This window comes from Tursiops truncatus, chromosome 3 (assembly GCF_011762595.2).
Source record: "Tursiops truncatus isolate mTurTru1 chromosome 3, mTurTru1.mat.Y, whole genome shotgun sequence".
Taxonomy (NCBI): domain Eukaryota; kingdom Metazoa; phylum Chordata; class Mammalia; order Artiodactyla; family Delphinidae; genus Tursiops; species Tursiops truncatus.
The window spans coordinates 154,392,051-154,408,062 of NC_047036.1; the positions used below are offsets into that span (position 1 = coordinate 154,392,051).

A 16,012-nucleotide genomic window follows, 5' to 3' on the forward strand; every position below is an offset into this window, starting at 1 on the left:
CGCAGTGGTTAAGAATCCACCTGCTAATGCAGGGGACATGGATTTGAGCCCTGGTCCAGGAAGATCCCACATGTCACAGAGCAACTAAGCCCATGTGCCACAACTACTGAGCCAGTGCTCTAGAGCCCACGAACCACAACTGAGCCTGCATGCCGCAACGACTGAAGCCCGTGAGCCTAGAGCCCATGCTCTGTAACAAGAGAAGCCACTGCAATGAGAAGCCTGTGTACCACAAGGAAGAGTAGCCTCCGCTCGCCACAACTAGAGAAAGCCCACGCACAGCAATGAAGACAAAACATGGCCAAAATAATAAATAAATAAATAAATAAATAAAATAAAATTCACATTCCTAGCTCTCTTTGTGCCTAGCACAGCCATGGCTCATGTCTCCCCTAATCATTTTCCTAAGGAACAGACTTAAGTATGCCCTAACAGGAGATGAAATAAAGATCTGCCTGCAGTGTTTCATTAAGATTGATGGCAATGTCTGCACTGTTATAACCTACCCCACTTTTTTATGGACATCATCAGCATTGGAGAGACTGGAGAGAATTTTCGTCTGATCTATGACACCAAGTGTCGCTTTGCTGTCCATTGTATTACACCTGAGGAGGCCAAGTACAAGTTGTGCAAAGTGAGAAGGATCTTTGTGGGGACAAAAGGAATCCTTCATCTGATGACCCATGGTGCTTGCACCGCCTGCTACCCTGATCCCCTCATCAAGGTGAATGACACCATTCAAATTGATTTGGAGACTGGCAAGATTACTAATTTCATCTAATTTGACACTGGTAACCTGTGCATGGTGACTGGAGGTGCTAACCTGGGAAGAATTGGTGTGATCAACAACCGGGAGAGACATCCTGGTTCTTCTGATGTAGTTCATGTGAAAGATGTCAATGGTAACAGCTTTGCCACTGGGCTCTCCAAGATTTTCGTTATTGGCAAAGGCAACAAACCATGGATCTCTCTTCCCCATGGAAAGGGTATCTGCCTTACCATTGCTGAGGAGAGGGACAAGAGACTGGCGGCCAAACAAAGTAGTGGATAAAATGATCTCTAGGTGACATGATTGGAAAAGCCTTTGTACTTAATTAAAGATAATACCACATTAAAAAAATAAAATTCACATTCCTAGGAGAGGCTGAAACTGCAATGATGTCTTGGTTTGCTGTTCTGGGAGCAAATTACTCCATTTTGGGCTTTTTTTAAAACAATGCCAATTATATCTCAAGAAAAAGTCAGTATTTCCCTAATTTTAATGTGTGAAGGAAGGTCTCCTTTAATTTCTGTTAGCAGTGTTTTATAATTTTCAGTATGGAGATCTTAGGTATCTTTTGTTAAATGTGTTTCTATGTATTTAATATTTTTTCATGCTATTGTAAATCAAAAAAAATTTATATTCCAAGTTTTATTGCTAGCATATAGAAATACATATATTGTTAACATATAGAAATACAATTATTTTTGTTTTTACCCTTGTATCTGTGACTTTGCTAAATTTGTTTCTTAATTTTAGTAGTTTTGTGTAGATTCTTTAGGATTGTCTATGTAGACAATCACATTTTCTATGAACAAAGGCAGTTTTATTGACTTCCTTTCATTCTTTTTGCCTTTTAGTCATTTTTCATGCTTTATTGAAGTATACAGGACCTCTAGCATAATGTTCAGTAGAAGTTGTGAGAGTGTCATGCAGTATATCACATAGTATGATACTAATTGTAGTTTTTTCATAAATGCCATTTATCAAATTGAGGAAATACATTTCTATTTCTAGTTTGCTGAGAGTTTTGGTCATGAATTGGTGTTAAGTTTTGTCAAATTCTTTTCCTGCGTCTATTAAAATGGCTATATGATTTTCCTTATTTATTTCACTAACAGGATGAATTACAGATTTGTTTTTGATTCAACATTCAAAAACTTGCATTTCTTAGAATCCACTTGGCCATGATATATAATCATTTTTATATGTTGCAGGATTCTATTTATTAATATTTTATTGAGGAATTTTTCTTCTGTGTAAGATTGGTAATTTTCTTCCTTAAATATTTGATAGGACTCACCAATGAAATCATCTAGGCCTGTAGTTTTCTTTGTGGGAAGTTCTTGGTTATGATTATTTAACAGATTTATGTTGTGGTAGATGATCTCCAAAGCTGGATGTCATCCAATTCTTCCCTTTCTGTGTGCATACCTCTACATGCATCACCCTCACTTGAGGCTGGGGTGGTCTTTTATTTATTTTTTAACATCTTTATTAGAGTATAATTGCTTTACAATGTTGTGTTAGTTTCTGCTGTACAATAAAGTGAATCAGCTATATGTATACATTTATCTCCATATCCCCTCCCCCTTGAGCTTCCCTCCCACCCTCCGTATCCCATCCCTCTAGGTCGTCACAAAGCATTGAGCTGATCTCCCTGTGCTATACAGCAGCTTGCCACTAGCTATTTTACCTTTGTTAGGGTATATATGTCAATACTACTCTCACTTTGTTCCACCTTCCCCTTCCTGCCCTGTGTCCTCAAGTCTGTTCTCTATGTCTGCGTCTTTATTCCTGTCCTGCCACTAGGTTCATCAGTAACATTTTTCTAGATTCCATATATATACGTTAGCATACAGTATTTGTTTTTCTCTTTCTGACTTACTTCACTCTGTATGACAGACTCTAGGTCCATCCACCTCACTACGAGTAACTCAATTTTGTTCCTTTTAATGGCTGAGTAATATTCCATTGTATATATATGCCACATCTTCTTTATCCATTCATCTGTTGATGAAAAATTAGGTTGCTTCCATGTCCTGGCTATGCAATGAACATAGTGGTACATGTCTCTTTTTGAATTATGGTTTTCTCAGGGTATATGCCCTGTAGTGGGATTGCTGGGTCGTATGGTAGTTCTATTTTATTTATTTATTTAATTTTTGGCTGTGTTGGGTCTTCATTTCTGTGTGAGGGCTTTCTGTAGTTGTGGCAAGTGGGGGCCACTCTTCATTGCAGTGTGCAGACCTCTCACTATCGCGGCCTCTCTTGTTGTGGAGGCTCCAGACGCGCAGGCTCAGTAGTTGTGGCTCATGGGCCTAGTTGCTCTGCGGCATGTGGGATCTTCCCAGACCAGGATTCGAACCCATGTCCCCTGCATTAGCAGGCAGATTCTCAACCACTGTGCCACCAGGGAAGCCCTATTTTTAGTTTTTTAAGGAACCTCCATACTGTTCTCCATAGTGGCTGTATCAATTTACATTCCCACCAACAGTGCAGGAGGGTTCCCTTTTCTCCACACCATCTCCAGTATTTATTGTTTCCAGATTTTTTGATGATGGCCATTCTGACCAGTGTGAGGTGATGCCTCATTGTCATCTTTGATTTGCATTTCTCTAATGATTAGTGATGTTGAGCATCATTTCATATGTTTGTTGGCAATCTGTTTGTCTTCTCTGGAGAAATATCTATTTAGCTCTTCTGCCCATTTTTGGATTGGGTTTTTTTTTTTTTTTGATATTGAGCTGCATGAGCTGATTGTATATTTTGGGGATTAGTCCTTTGTCAGTTGCTTCTTCTGCAAATATTTTCTCCCATTCTGAGGGTTGTCTTTTCATCTTGTTTATGGTTTCCTTTGCTGTGCAAAAGATTTGAAGTTTCATTAGGTCCCATTTGTTTATTTTTGTTTTTATTTCCATTTCTCTAGGAGGTGGGTCAAAAAGGATCTGGCTGTGATTTATGTCATAGAGTGTTGTGCCTATGTTTTCCTCTAAGAGTTTTATAGTGTCTGGCCTTACATTTAGGTCATTTAATCCATTTGAGTTTATTTTTTATGGTGTTAGGAAGTGTTCTGATTTTATTCTTTTACATGAAGCTGTCCAGTTCTTCCAGTTCCACTTTTTGAAGAGGCTGTCTTTTCTCCATTGTATATTCCTGCCTCCTTTGTCATAGATAAGGTGAACATATGTGTGTGAGTTTATCTCTGGGCTTTCTATCCTGTTCCATTGATCTATATTTCTGTTTTTGTGCCAGTTCCATATTGCCTTGATTACTGTAGCTTTGTAGTATAGTCTGAAGTCAGGGAGCCTGATTCCTCCAATTCCATTTTTCTTTCTCAAGATTTCTTTAGCTATTCAGGGTCTTTCGTGTTTCCATACAAATTGTGGAATTTTTTTTTCTAGTTCTGTTAAAAATACCATTGGTAATATGATAGGGATTGGATTGAATCTGTAGATTGCTTTGGGTAGTATAATTTTCACTATGTTGATTCTTCTGATCCAAGAACATGGTATCTCCCCATCTGTCTCTATCATCTTTGACTTTTTTTTTTTTTTTTGGCAGTACACAGGCCTCTCACTGCTGCGGCCTCACCCACTGCAGAGCACAGGCTCCAGACGCACAGGCCCAGCGGCCATGGCTCACGGGCCCAGCCGCTCCATGGCATGCGGGATCCTCCCAGACCAGGACACGAACAAGTGTCCCCTGCATCAGCAGGCAGACTCCCAACCACTGCACCACCAGGGAAGCCCTATCATCTTTGATTTATTTCATCAGTGTCTTACATAAAGACAAAAGACAGGTCTTTTGCCTCTTTATGTAGGTTTATTCCTAGGTATTTTATTCTTTTTGTTGTAGTGGTAAATGGGAGTGTTTCCTTAATTTCTCTTTCTGATTTTTCATTGTCAGTGTATAGGAATGCAAGAGCTTTCTGTGCATTAATTTTGTATCCTGTTACTTTACCAGATTCATTGATTACCTCTAGTAGTTTTCTGATAGCATCTTTAGGAATCTCTATGTATAGTATCATGTCACCTGCAAACAGTGACAGTTTTACTTCTTCTTTTCCAATTTGCATTCTTTTTATTTCTTTTTCTTCTCTGATTACCATGGCTAAAACTTCCAAAACTATGTTAAATAATAGTGGTGAGAGTGGGCACCCTTGTCTTGTCCCTGACCTTAGAGGAAATGTTTTCAGTTTTTCACCATTGAGAATGATGTTTGCTGTGGGTTTGTCGTATATGGCTTTTATTATGTTGAGGAAGGTTCCCTCTATGCCCACTTTCTGGTTAGTTTTTATCATAAATGGGTGTTGAATTTTGTCAAATGCTTTTTCTGCATCTGAGTTTATCATATGGTTTTTATCTTTCAATTTGTTAATATGGTTTATCACACTGATTGATTTACGTATATCGACGAATCCTTGCATTCTTGGGATAAACCCCGCTTGATCATGGTGTATGATCCTTTTAATGTGCTGTTGGATTCTGTTGGCTAGTATTTTGTTGATATTTTTGCATCTATGTTCATCAGTGATATTGACCCTTAATTTCCTTTTTTTGTGACATCTTTGTCTGGTTTTGGTATCAGGGTGATGGTGGCCTCGTAGAATGAGTTTGGGAGTGTTCCTCCGTCTGCTATATATTGGAAGAGTTTGAGAAGGATAGGTGTCAGCTCTTTCTAAATGTTTGATCAAATTCACCTGTGAAGCCATCTGGTCCTGGGCTTTTGTTTGTTGGAAGATTTTTACTCACAGTTTCAATTTCAGTGCTTGTGATTGGTCTGTTCATAATTTCTATTTTTTCCTGGTTCAGTCTTGGAAGTTTGTACTTTTCTGAGAATTTGTCCATTTCTTCCAGGTTGTCATTTTTATTGGCATATAGTTCCTTGTAGGAATCTCTCAAGATCCTTTGTATTTCTGCAGTGTCAGTTGTTACTTCTCCTTTTTCATTTCAATTCTATTGATTTGAGTCTTCTCCCTTTTTTTCCTGATGATTCTGGCTAATGTTTTATCAATTTTGTTTATCTTCTCAAAGAACCAGCCTTTAGTTTTTTTGATCTTTTCTATCATTTCCTTCATTTCTTTTTCATTTATTTCTGATCTGATTTTTATTATTTCTTTCTGCTAACTTTAGGTGTTTTTTTTGTTGTTGTTCTTCTTCTTTCTCTAGTTGCTTTCTTTAGTTGCTTCTTCTTTCTCTTCTTTCTCTAGTTACCTTTAGTAAGGTTAGGTTGTTTATTTGTGATTTTTCTTGTTTCTTGAGGTAGGATTGTATTGCTACCAACTTCCCTGTTAGAACTGCTTTTGCTCCATCCCATAGGTTTTGGGTTGTTGTATTTTCATTGTCATTTGTTCTTAGGTATTTTTAAATTTCCTGTTTGATTTCTTCAGTGATCTCTTGGTTATTTAGTAGGGTGTGGTTTAGCCTCCATGTGTTTGTATTTTTTACAGTTTTTTCCCCCTGTAATTGATATCTAGTCTCATAGCGCTGTTGTCAGAAAAGATGCTTGATACAATTTCAATTTTCTTAAATTTACCAAGGCTTGATTTGAGACCCAAGATGTGATCTATCCTGGAGAATGTTCTGTGTGCACTTGAGAAGAAATTTTCTTCTGTTGTTTTTGGATGGAATGTCCTGTGGATATCAATTAAGTCCATCTGGTCTAATATGTTATTTAAGGCTTCTGTTTTTTTATTTATTTTATGTTTGGATGATCTGTCCATTGGTGTAAGTGGGGTGTTAAAGTCCCCTACTATTATTATGTTACTGTCAATTTTCCCTCTTATGACTGTTAGCATTTGCCTTATGTATTGATGTGCTCCTATGTTGGATGAATAAATATTTAAAATTGTTATATCTTCTTCCTGGATCGATCCCTTGATCATTATGTAGTGTCCTTCCTTGGCTCTTGTAATAGTCTTTATTTTAAATCCCATTTTCTCTGATATGAGTATTGCCACTCCAGTTTTCTTTTGATTTCCATTTGCATGGAATATCTTTCTCCATCCCCTCAGTTTCAGTCTGTATGTGTCCCTAGGTGTGAAGTGGGTCTCTTGTAGACCACATATTTATGGATCTTGTTTTTGTATCCATTCAGTCAGTCTGTGTCTTTTGGTTGGAGAATATAATCCATTTACATTTAAGGTAATTATTGATATGTATGTTCCTATTACCATTTTCTTAATTGTTTTGGGTTTGTTTTTGTAAGTCTTTTCCTTCTCTTGTGTTTTCTGTCTAGAGAAGTTCCTTTAGCATTTGTTGTAAAGCTGGTTTGGTGGTGTTGAATTCTCTTAGCTTTCCCTTGTCTGTGGAGCTTTTGATTTCTCCATTGAATCTGAATGAGATCCTTGCTGGGTAGAGTAATGTTGGTTGTAGGTTTTTCCCTTCTGTTAATTTAAATGTGTCCTGCTACTCCCTTCTGGCCTGCAAAGTTTCTGCTGAAAGATCAGCTGTTAACCTCATGGATATTCCCTTGTATGTTATTTGTTGCTTTTCCCTTGCTGCTTTTAATATTGTTTGTTTGTTTAATTTTTGTTAGTGTGATTAATATGTGTCTTGGCATGTTTCTCCGTGGGTTTATCCTGTATGGGACTTTCTGTGCTTCCTGGATTGATTATTTCCTTTCCCATATTGGGGAAGTTTTTGACTATGATCTCTTTAAATATTTTCTCAGACCCTTCTCCTTCTGGGACCCCTATAATTCGAATGTTAGTGCGTTTAACTTTGTCTAGAGATCTCTGAGGCTGTCCTCAATTCTTTTCATTCTTTTTTCTGCTTTGTGGCAGTTATTTCCACCATTCTATCTTGCAGCTCACTTTTTCCTTCTTCTGCCTCAGTTATCCTGCTATCGATTCCTTCTAGAGTATTTTTAACTTCAGTTATTGTGTTGTTCATTACTGTTTGTTTGTTCTTTTGTTTTTCTAGATCCTTGTTAAACGTTTCTTGTATTTTTTCCATTCCATTTCTGGGACTTTGGATCATCTTTACTATCATTACTCTTAATTCCTTTTCTGGTAGTTTGCTTATTTGCTCTTCATTTATTTGGTCTTGTGAGTTTTTATCTTGCTCCATTGCCTGCAAGATATTTCTCTGTCTTCTCATTTTGTCTAATTACAGTGTTTGAGGTCACCTGTCCCTAGGCTGCAGAGTCGTAGTTCTTCTTGCTTCTGTTTTTTGCCTTTGGTGGTGAGGTTGGTCCAGTGGCTTGAATAGGCTTCTTGATGGGAGGGACTGGTGCCTGTGTTCTGGTGGGTGGAACTGAGTCTTTTCCCTCTGATGAGTAGGGCTATGACAGGTGGTGTGTTTTGGGGTGTCTGTGAGCTTATTATGACTTTAGGTAGTCTGTGTATTGATGAGTGGGTTTGTGTTCCTGTCTTGTTTTTTGTTTGGTGTGAGGTGTCCAGCACTGGGAGCTGCAGGCAGTTTGGTGGAGCTGGGTCTTGGATTCAGATAGAGGCCTCCGAGAGAGCTCTCAGTGATTAATCGTCCCTGGGGCCATGAATTCTCTAGTGGTCCAGCATCCTGGACTTGGTGCTCCCACCCTAGAGCCTCAGGCCTGACTTCAATTTGGGGAATGAAGACCCTGCAAGTTGCTCATCCCAGTAATAAAGGGGAGTAAAAAAACTTTTTTTAATTAAAAAAATGATAACAAACCCCCAGACAAATGGTAAATAGTAAAATCAAACAAACAAAAAGAAACAAGGAAATATGCACACACACAAAAGAAACAAAAACAACCAAATAAAACAAAAATCAAGAGAACAACCAGACAAACAAAAGAACCCAAGAACAAAATCAAACAATTAAAAAGAAAACTAACAAAAACACAAAACCAAAAAACAAAACCAAAGCAGAGTGAGGCTGGGGTGATTAAGACTTACTTTGACAAATGGAATACGGGAAAGCGATGCTGTGTCAGTTCCAGATGTATCCCTTAAGAGCACTGGCCACTCATTCTTTCCCTCTCAAACTCAGCCACAATGTAGAAAATATGACTACTCTGAGGTTGCATTGCTAAGAGGGAGCACAAGAGGAGAGACCATCTGAAGGAGCACTGAGGTACCGGACATATGACTAATGCATCCATGGACCTTCCAGCTTGGCCCAGCTGCTGGCTGAAAGTGGCAGGGTGAGTCATCCCAGCCAACACCATTTGGAGGAGAAGAATCACCCAACTGAAGTCAATTATTTTAGCAACAGCTAAATGATTGTGATTTTTGTTATTTTAAGTTGCTAAGTTTGCGGACTGGTTATGAAGCAATAGGATACTGAAAAGTAGGGCTTTCCATGTTTTCTCATTTTTCGTGTGTCACTTTTGGTTGTGTTTCAAGGAATGTGTCCATTTCATCTAAATTGTTGAGTTTATTATCATAAAGTTGTTTATAATATTTCCTTATTCTTTAAATATCTGTTGACTTTGTAGTGATATCTTCTATTTTTGATGTTTTGTAAGTTTTCCTCTTTTTCTTGATTAGTTTTGCAGGGTTTTTAAAAATTTTTGTTAATCATTTCAAAGAGCTATATTTTGGCTTTATTTTTTTTTATTTGCTTGTTTTTTATTTAATTGATTTTGGCTTTTTATCATTTCTTTCTCTCTACTCATTGTGGCATTAATATGTTCTTCCTTTTTAGATTGTTAAGGTGTAAATTTGAACTACTGATTCTTTTATATGAAAATATATTTTTAACATCTTTATTGGAGTATAATTGCTTTACAATGGTGTGTTAGTTTCTTCTTTATAACAAAGTGAATCAGCTATACATATACATATATCCCCATACCTCATCCCTCTTGTGTCTCCCTCCCTCCCACCCTCCTTATCCCACCCCTCTAGGTGGTCACAAAACACTGAGTTGATCTCCCTGTGCTATGCAGCTGCTTCCCACTAGCTATCTATTTTACATTTGGTAGTGTATATAAGTCCATGCCACTCTTTCACTTCGTCCCAGCTTACCCTTCCCCCTCCCCATGTCCTCATGTCCATTCTCTACGTCTGCGTCTTTATTCCTGTCCTGCCTCTAGGTTCTTCAGAGCCTCTTTTTTTAGATTCCATATATATGTGTTAGCATATGCTATTTGTTTTTCTCTTTCTGTCTTACTTCACTCTGTATGACAGACTCTAGGTTCATCCACCTCACTACAAATAACTCAATTTCATTTCTTTTTATGGCTAATATTCCACTGTATATATGTGCCACATCTTCTTTATTCACTGTCGATGGACACTTAGGTTGCTTCCATGTCCTAGCTATTGTAAATAGAGCTGCAATGAATGAACTATTGATTTTTAATCTTTGCTTTTTTTCTATTATAGACATTTATAACTGTATATTTCCTTGTAGGCACTGCTTTAACCTCATTCCATAAAATTTGTTATTTTTTGTTTTCATCATCATTCAGTTAAACTATTTTCTAATTTCCCTACTAATTTTTTGTCATGAGTTATTTAAAAGAATGATGCTTACTTTCCAAATATTTGGGAGGATTTTCTAGGTATCTATTGTTCTTGATTTTTAATCTAATTCCATTGTGCTCAGGAAACATACTCTGGAAGATTTTAATCTTTTGCATTTTACTGAGACTTGTTTTATTACTCAGCATATGGTCAATTTTAGTAAATGTTCATGTGCACTTGAAAAAAATGTGTATTTTAAACTTGTTTAGTGAAATATTCTGAAAATGTCAGTTAAATCAAGATTGTTGATAATGTTGTTCAGATCTTTTATATCTTTACTATTTTTTTGTCTCCTCATTCTGCAAATTACTGAGGTAGAGGTGTCAAAATCTCCAGTCATGATCAGGAAATTGTCTATTTTTCTCTTTCCTTTAGTCAGTTTTTGCTTTATGAATTTTGAAGCTCGGTTATTATGTATAAAGTTAAGATTTTAATGACTTCTTCCTGAGCTAACTCTTTTGTTATTATGAAATGTCCCCCTTTATCTGTGGAAATACTCTTTGCCTTGAAGTCTACTTCATCTTATTTTAATATAACCATACCAGATTTCTTAGTTTTACCATTTTCACCTTTTTCCATCCTTTTACCTTCAATCTGTGTCTTTATATTTCACATTCATGGAGTTGGGTATTGTTTTTAAAAAGTTTACTCTGACAATCATTTCCTTTGAACTAGAGTATTCAGCTCATTTTTACTAAATTATATAGTGGATTTTAAGTCTAATATCTAGTTTATTTTTTTTTAATTTTATTATTTTTGGCTGCATTGGCTCTTAGTTGTGGCATGCAGGATCTTCGTTGAGGCATGCGGGATCTTTCGTTGTGGCATGTGGGCTCTTCATTGTGGTGCATAGGCTTCTCTCTAGTTGTGGCATGCAGGTTTTCTCTCTCTAGTTGTGGCGCCTGGGCTCCAGAGCACATGGGCTCTGTAGTTTGCAGCACGCAGGCTCTAGTTGAGATGCGCGAGCTCAGTAGTTTTGGCACACGGACTTAGTTGCCCCACGGCATGTGGGATCTTAGTTCCTTGACCAGGGATCAAACCTGAGTCCCCTGTATTGCAAGGCAGATTCTCTACCACTGGACCAGGGAAGTCCCTTGTTATTTGTTTTATATTTTTTCCATCTGCGTTGTGTTCCTCTTCCTCTTTTGTAGGCTTCTTTTGGATTAATTGAATAGTTTGTATTCTTTTTTCATCTCCTTTATTGGCATCAAAGCTATTCCTCTTTTTTATTTTTTATTAGTTGCTTTAAGGATTATAATATGTGTTCTTAATTTATCACAGTCTAATTATAATTATTATTGCTTCACTTCACACATTATTATTCACACTTCGCAAATATAAGAAACTAATAGCAGTATAACTTCATTTTCCTCTTCATCCTTTGTGATATTTTCATAATTTTAATTATATGCATATTATAAATCTCAATTTGTAATGCTATTATTTTCACTTTAAATGGACATTTGTCTTTTAAGGAAATTAAGGGGAAAGCTAGTGTTTTTAATTTACATTTAACATTTTTCAGTATTTGTCATTTCTTCCTATAGATCTGTGTTTCCATTTGGTATCATTTATCTTTAGCTTAAGAACTCTTTTTAGTAGTTCTTATAGTGCAGGTCTGCTGGTAAACAATTCTTTCAACTTTTAAAAAATCTGAAATGTCTTTATTTCACCCTCATTTTTAAAGAATATTTTTGTTGGATACAAAATTCTTAGATTACAATTTTTTCTTTCTTCATTTCAGTGTTATTCTGTGATCTTCTAGTCTCCATTGTTTCTAATGAGAAGGTGATTGTCTTTGTGTCAGTGCTTCTGCGTATTTATTTTGTCATTTTGCCCTGGTTGCTTTCAAAGTTTTCTCTTCATCTTTGGTTTTCAGCAGTTTGATTATAATGTACTTACTTGTAGTTTTCACTGTATTTATCCTGTTTGGGGGTTCGTTTAGTTTCTTGAATTGGCAAGTTGATGCTTTTCACTACATTTAGGAAAATTTCAATCATTATTTTTTCAAAAAATTGTTTCTTTCCTATTCTTTCTCTGCTTTCCTCTGAGACTTGAATTGGACTTAGACTATTTAACATTGTCCCACAGGTCACTGGGACTCTGTTCATGTTTTTAAATTTAAAAAAAATCTTTTTCAGAGTGGAAATTTTTATGAATCTATCTCTAGTTCATTTACTCTTTCTCTTGTCATCTTATATTTGCTTTTAAGCCAATCTAGTACATTTTTGATTTCTGATATTTTCTTTTCAGTTATAGAATTTCCATTTGTTTCTTTTTCATAATTTCTGTTTCTCTGTGGACATTTCTTATATGTTCACTCATTAGGACAATATTTTTCTTTAAGTTTTTAACATATTTGGAATAGCTTTTAAAAAAAATCCTTGTGTGCTGATTCTAACATCTGAGTCATCTCAGGATCTGTTTCTAACTGTTTTTTTTTCTTGATTATGAGTCATATTTTTTGCTCTTTGCATGCCTAGTAATTTTTTACTGTATCCCTGGACATTGTAAGTTATACATTTTAAGGAATCTGGCTTATTTTTTTTCTTTAAAGAGTTTTGAGTTTTGTTCTGGCAGACAGTTAATTTACTGGTAGCTCTCCTTGATCCTTTCAAGGATTAGTTTTAGGCTTTGCTAGGGCAGGGCTGTTGTATTTATCTGTTGCTCTGTAACAAATTACTTGGGGTAACTTAGCACTTTAAAACAACTTTTATTATCACACCATTTCTGAGGATCAGCAATCTGGGAGTGACTTGGTTTGATGGTTCTGGCTCAGGGTCTCTTATGACGTTGCAATCAAACCATCATTTGGGGCTGTAGTCATCTAAGGCTCCATCATAGTTGCAAAATATGCTTTCAAGAGCACTCGTGCTTATTGGCAGATCTCTTTCCACTGCTGGCTATGACAGAGGCCTCTGTCCCTCTTCATTTGGGCTTCTCCATGGGGGGGGACTAGACAAAGGTATGAATAACAGGTGAGGATCATTGGGGAGGGGCTACCAGCTGCTACAAGGGTCTAGAGTAGCACTTACTCTAGGTTAGGGTTTCTCAACCTTGACAATATTGACATTTTGGGCTGGAAAATTCTTCACTGTGTGGGATTATCTTGTGTACTGTAGGATGTTTAGCAACATCCCTGGCTCTACACACTAGATGGCAGTAGTGCTTCCTATCATGACAGTGAAAAAAGGTCTCCAGACTTTACCAAATATCCTTTGGGGGAGGGGCAAAAATCACCTCTTCCCTCCAACTGGCAGCTACTTCTCTAGGACCCGAATCTTATTTGTGAGATGTGGGATAAATATTCTGTCACAGATGAATGTCTTAATGAGGTCTCTTTAATCTGGTTGGGCTAGAACTCCAGTGACTCCTAGCACTGTGTGACCTTTAGTATTGCAGCTCTGCTTTCAACCATGTGTCAACTGCTTTCTGCTGTGTCTTTCTGTCTTTCTCTGTACATGTGCAGCCCAGGTCTCATCCAGTTCCCTTCTCTATGCTACTCAACTTTTTTTTGTAAATTAATTAATTAATTAATTTTTTGGCTGCATTGGGTTTTCATTGTTGCACGTGGGCTTTCTCTCATTTCGGTGAGTGGACATTTTACTCTTTGTTGCAGTACACGGGCTTCTCATTGTGGTGGCTTCTCACGTTGTGGAGCATGGGCTTTAGGTGCGTGGGCTTCAGTAGTTGTGGCACGTGGGCTCAGTAGTTGTGGCTCGTGGGCTCTAGAGTGCAGACTCAGTAGTTTTGGCTCATGGGCTTAGCTGCTCCACGGCATGTGGGATCTTCCTGGACCAGGACTCGAACCCATATCCCCTGCCTTGGCAGGCAGATTCTTAACCACTGCACCACCAGGGAAGTCCTGCTACTCAACTCTTCACGTTTTGGGTGCTTCAACAGCCCCAAACTCTTATTTCTGCCTTTTCAACTCAACATTTGCACTCTCTCTGCTATTTGTGCTCTCTCTGCTATTTGTGCTGGGGCTCCTTCTTTGCCGTGGTCAGGAAATTGTCCTAGGTCAAGAGCCAGACAGCACATGGGGCTCACCTGATATGCTTCCTTCTCTTAGGGGTTGCAATCCTGAGCTGGCTACAACAATGCTTTACAGCATTTTCCTTAGGTATTTTGTCCTGTTATATCTATTTATGGCAGAATGGCAAGTGTGATGACAATTATTCCATTGTGGCTGAAGGTACACATTCTCAACATATTGTTGTTGTTGTTTTTAAAGGAACCAACATTCGAAAATCAGAAGATCTCACTGCTCTGGAGAATCACATGGGACTGACAAATGACAGTATTTGTCCAGACTGATGGTTGCTGTTCATCTTCACATTTATGCTGTTGTTTTTCTTATTTCTATGAATCCAAGTGCCTCCACCTCTGTGTCTCACAAAAAATGGAAAGATGTTCTGAGTGGACAGTGTGGTTTTTCTCACACATGTCCAACCTCACTTGTTTTTGTCATCCACACTTGAGCTGGTAACCCATTTTCCTGAAATTTAGGGAAAGATGAGATCCAGGGGAAGAAAACATTCTGGTGTCATCTGTCTTGTCCATAAATAAAGCTTGGAGACTGTATGATTTGAGCCAGTGCATCTCCCATGAATTCATTGGGCTGGGGTTATCCACATGGTCACCACCAGGCAATTAAATGAACAGACTTCCTGAGGGGTTGGCTCTGATGTGGTTGTCTGAGTCTACTCAGAAGCTATTCATTTTCCCGAGGGCTCTGGAAAGAGACCCTTCAGTAGCACGTTACTGAAAGAAAACTCAAAGAGGAGAATAACTGTGCTTCACCATATCAGGGTCATCTTCTGAATCAGATCCCATTTCACCCTGTCTAGGGGTTCTGAAGGAGCAAGAACAGGCTCTATCCTAAATGCAGACCAGTGGCGTATCCCGCAGGAGGTCCCTGTGCACAAAATCAGGACAATCATCACTGAATCCATAAAAGCAGGAAGAGCGTTAAACTGCACTTAAGTGGGGTTTGTACACTTGAATGCCCAGAGGGGCCAGATATGCAACATAAATGAATCAAGCTAGATGTCGAACAAAATATAGTGGAGGGGTCTGTGGCCCCTGGAGGGCACCTTTCCTGGTTGGGCAATCCATTTACAGAAGTTTAAAACATGGAGCCAGTCAAACAAATCCACACCTGGGTTTACAGATCTGGTTCACATTCTTTATTAGTTCAGTGGAAGACACTGTTGCCAGTTTTCCCTGGGGGCATCAGCTGTCTTGTCGGGATGTGCACAGTATGGAGGAGGCTAGTTTCAGTAGCTTGGGCCATTCCTGGGGGATTTGGGTTGTGCCCAAGGGCAAAGAGCCCAGCATGAGCTTCATGGTCTGGACTGGATGGCTACTCTGAGCTGTCCCCTGACGGAGGAGTCCTGCCCCTCAGGATCTCATGCCTTAGGGAATGCACTCTTCTGAGAACTTTTCTCTTTTTGTTGGAGTTGTGTGATGCTCAGTGAGAGCAGGGCTGCGGAGGGGAGTGGAGGGGAGTGAAGGGAGCTCCAGGTCATCCAGTCATTCACCATGAACTGACACTTTCCCTCAGACCATCCTAGTGGGCCTGACCCTAGCCTGCCGAGCTATGGTACACACCAATGCTGCAGTCTGAGTTGCACAGGGAGGAATGGGGGACAGGCCCACCTGAGCCCATGGGGCCAGGAGGAGAGATCACACTGAAATCCCTTCACCCCATTTCTTGGCCACAGCAAGTAGCCCTCCTCCACCCTGCAGCCATCTCTCCTGTGTACACAGTCAGAAAATCCCTCTTTTCCCTG

General features: G+C 38.5%; 1 pseudogene; it reads left to right on the forward strand.

Moving 5' to 3' along the window:
* The first annotated feature begins 383 nt into the window (after positions 1-383).
* LOC101319089 (small ribosomal subunit protein eS4, X isoform-like) lies at positions 384-1,051 on the forward strand (annotated as a pseudogene).
* The last annotated feature ends 14,961 nt before the right edge of the window (positions 1,052-16,012 follow it).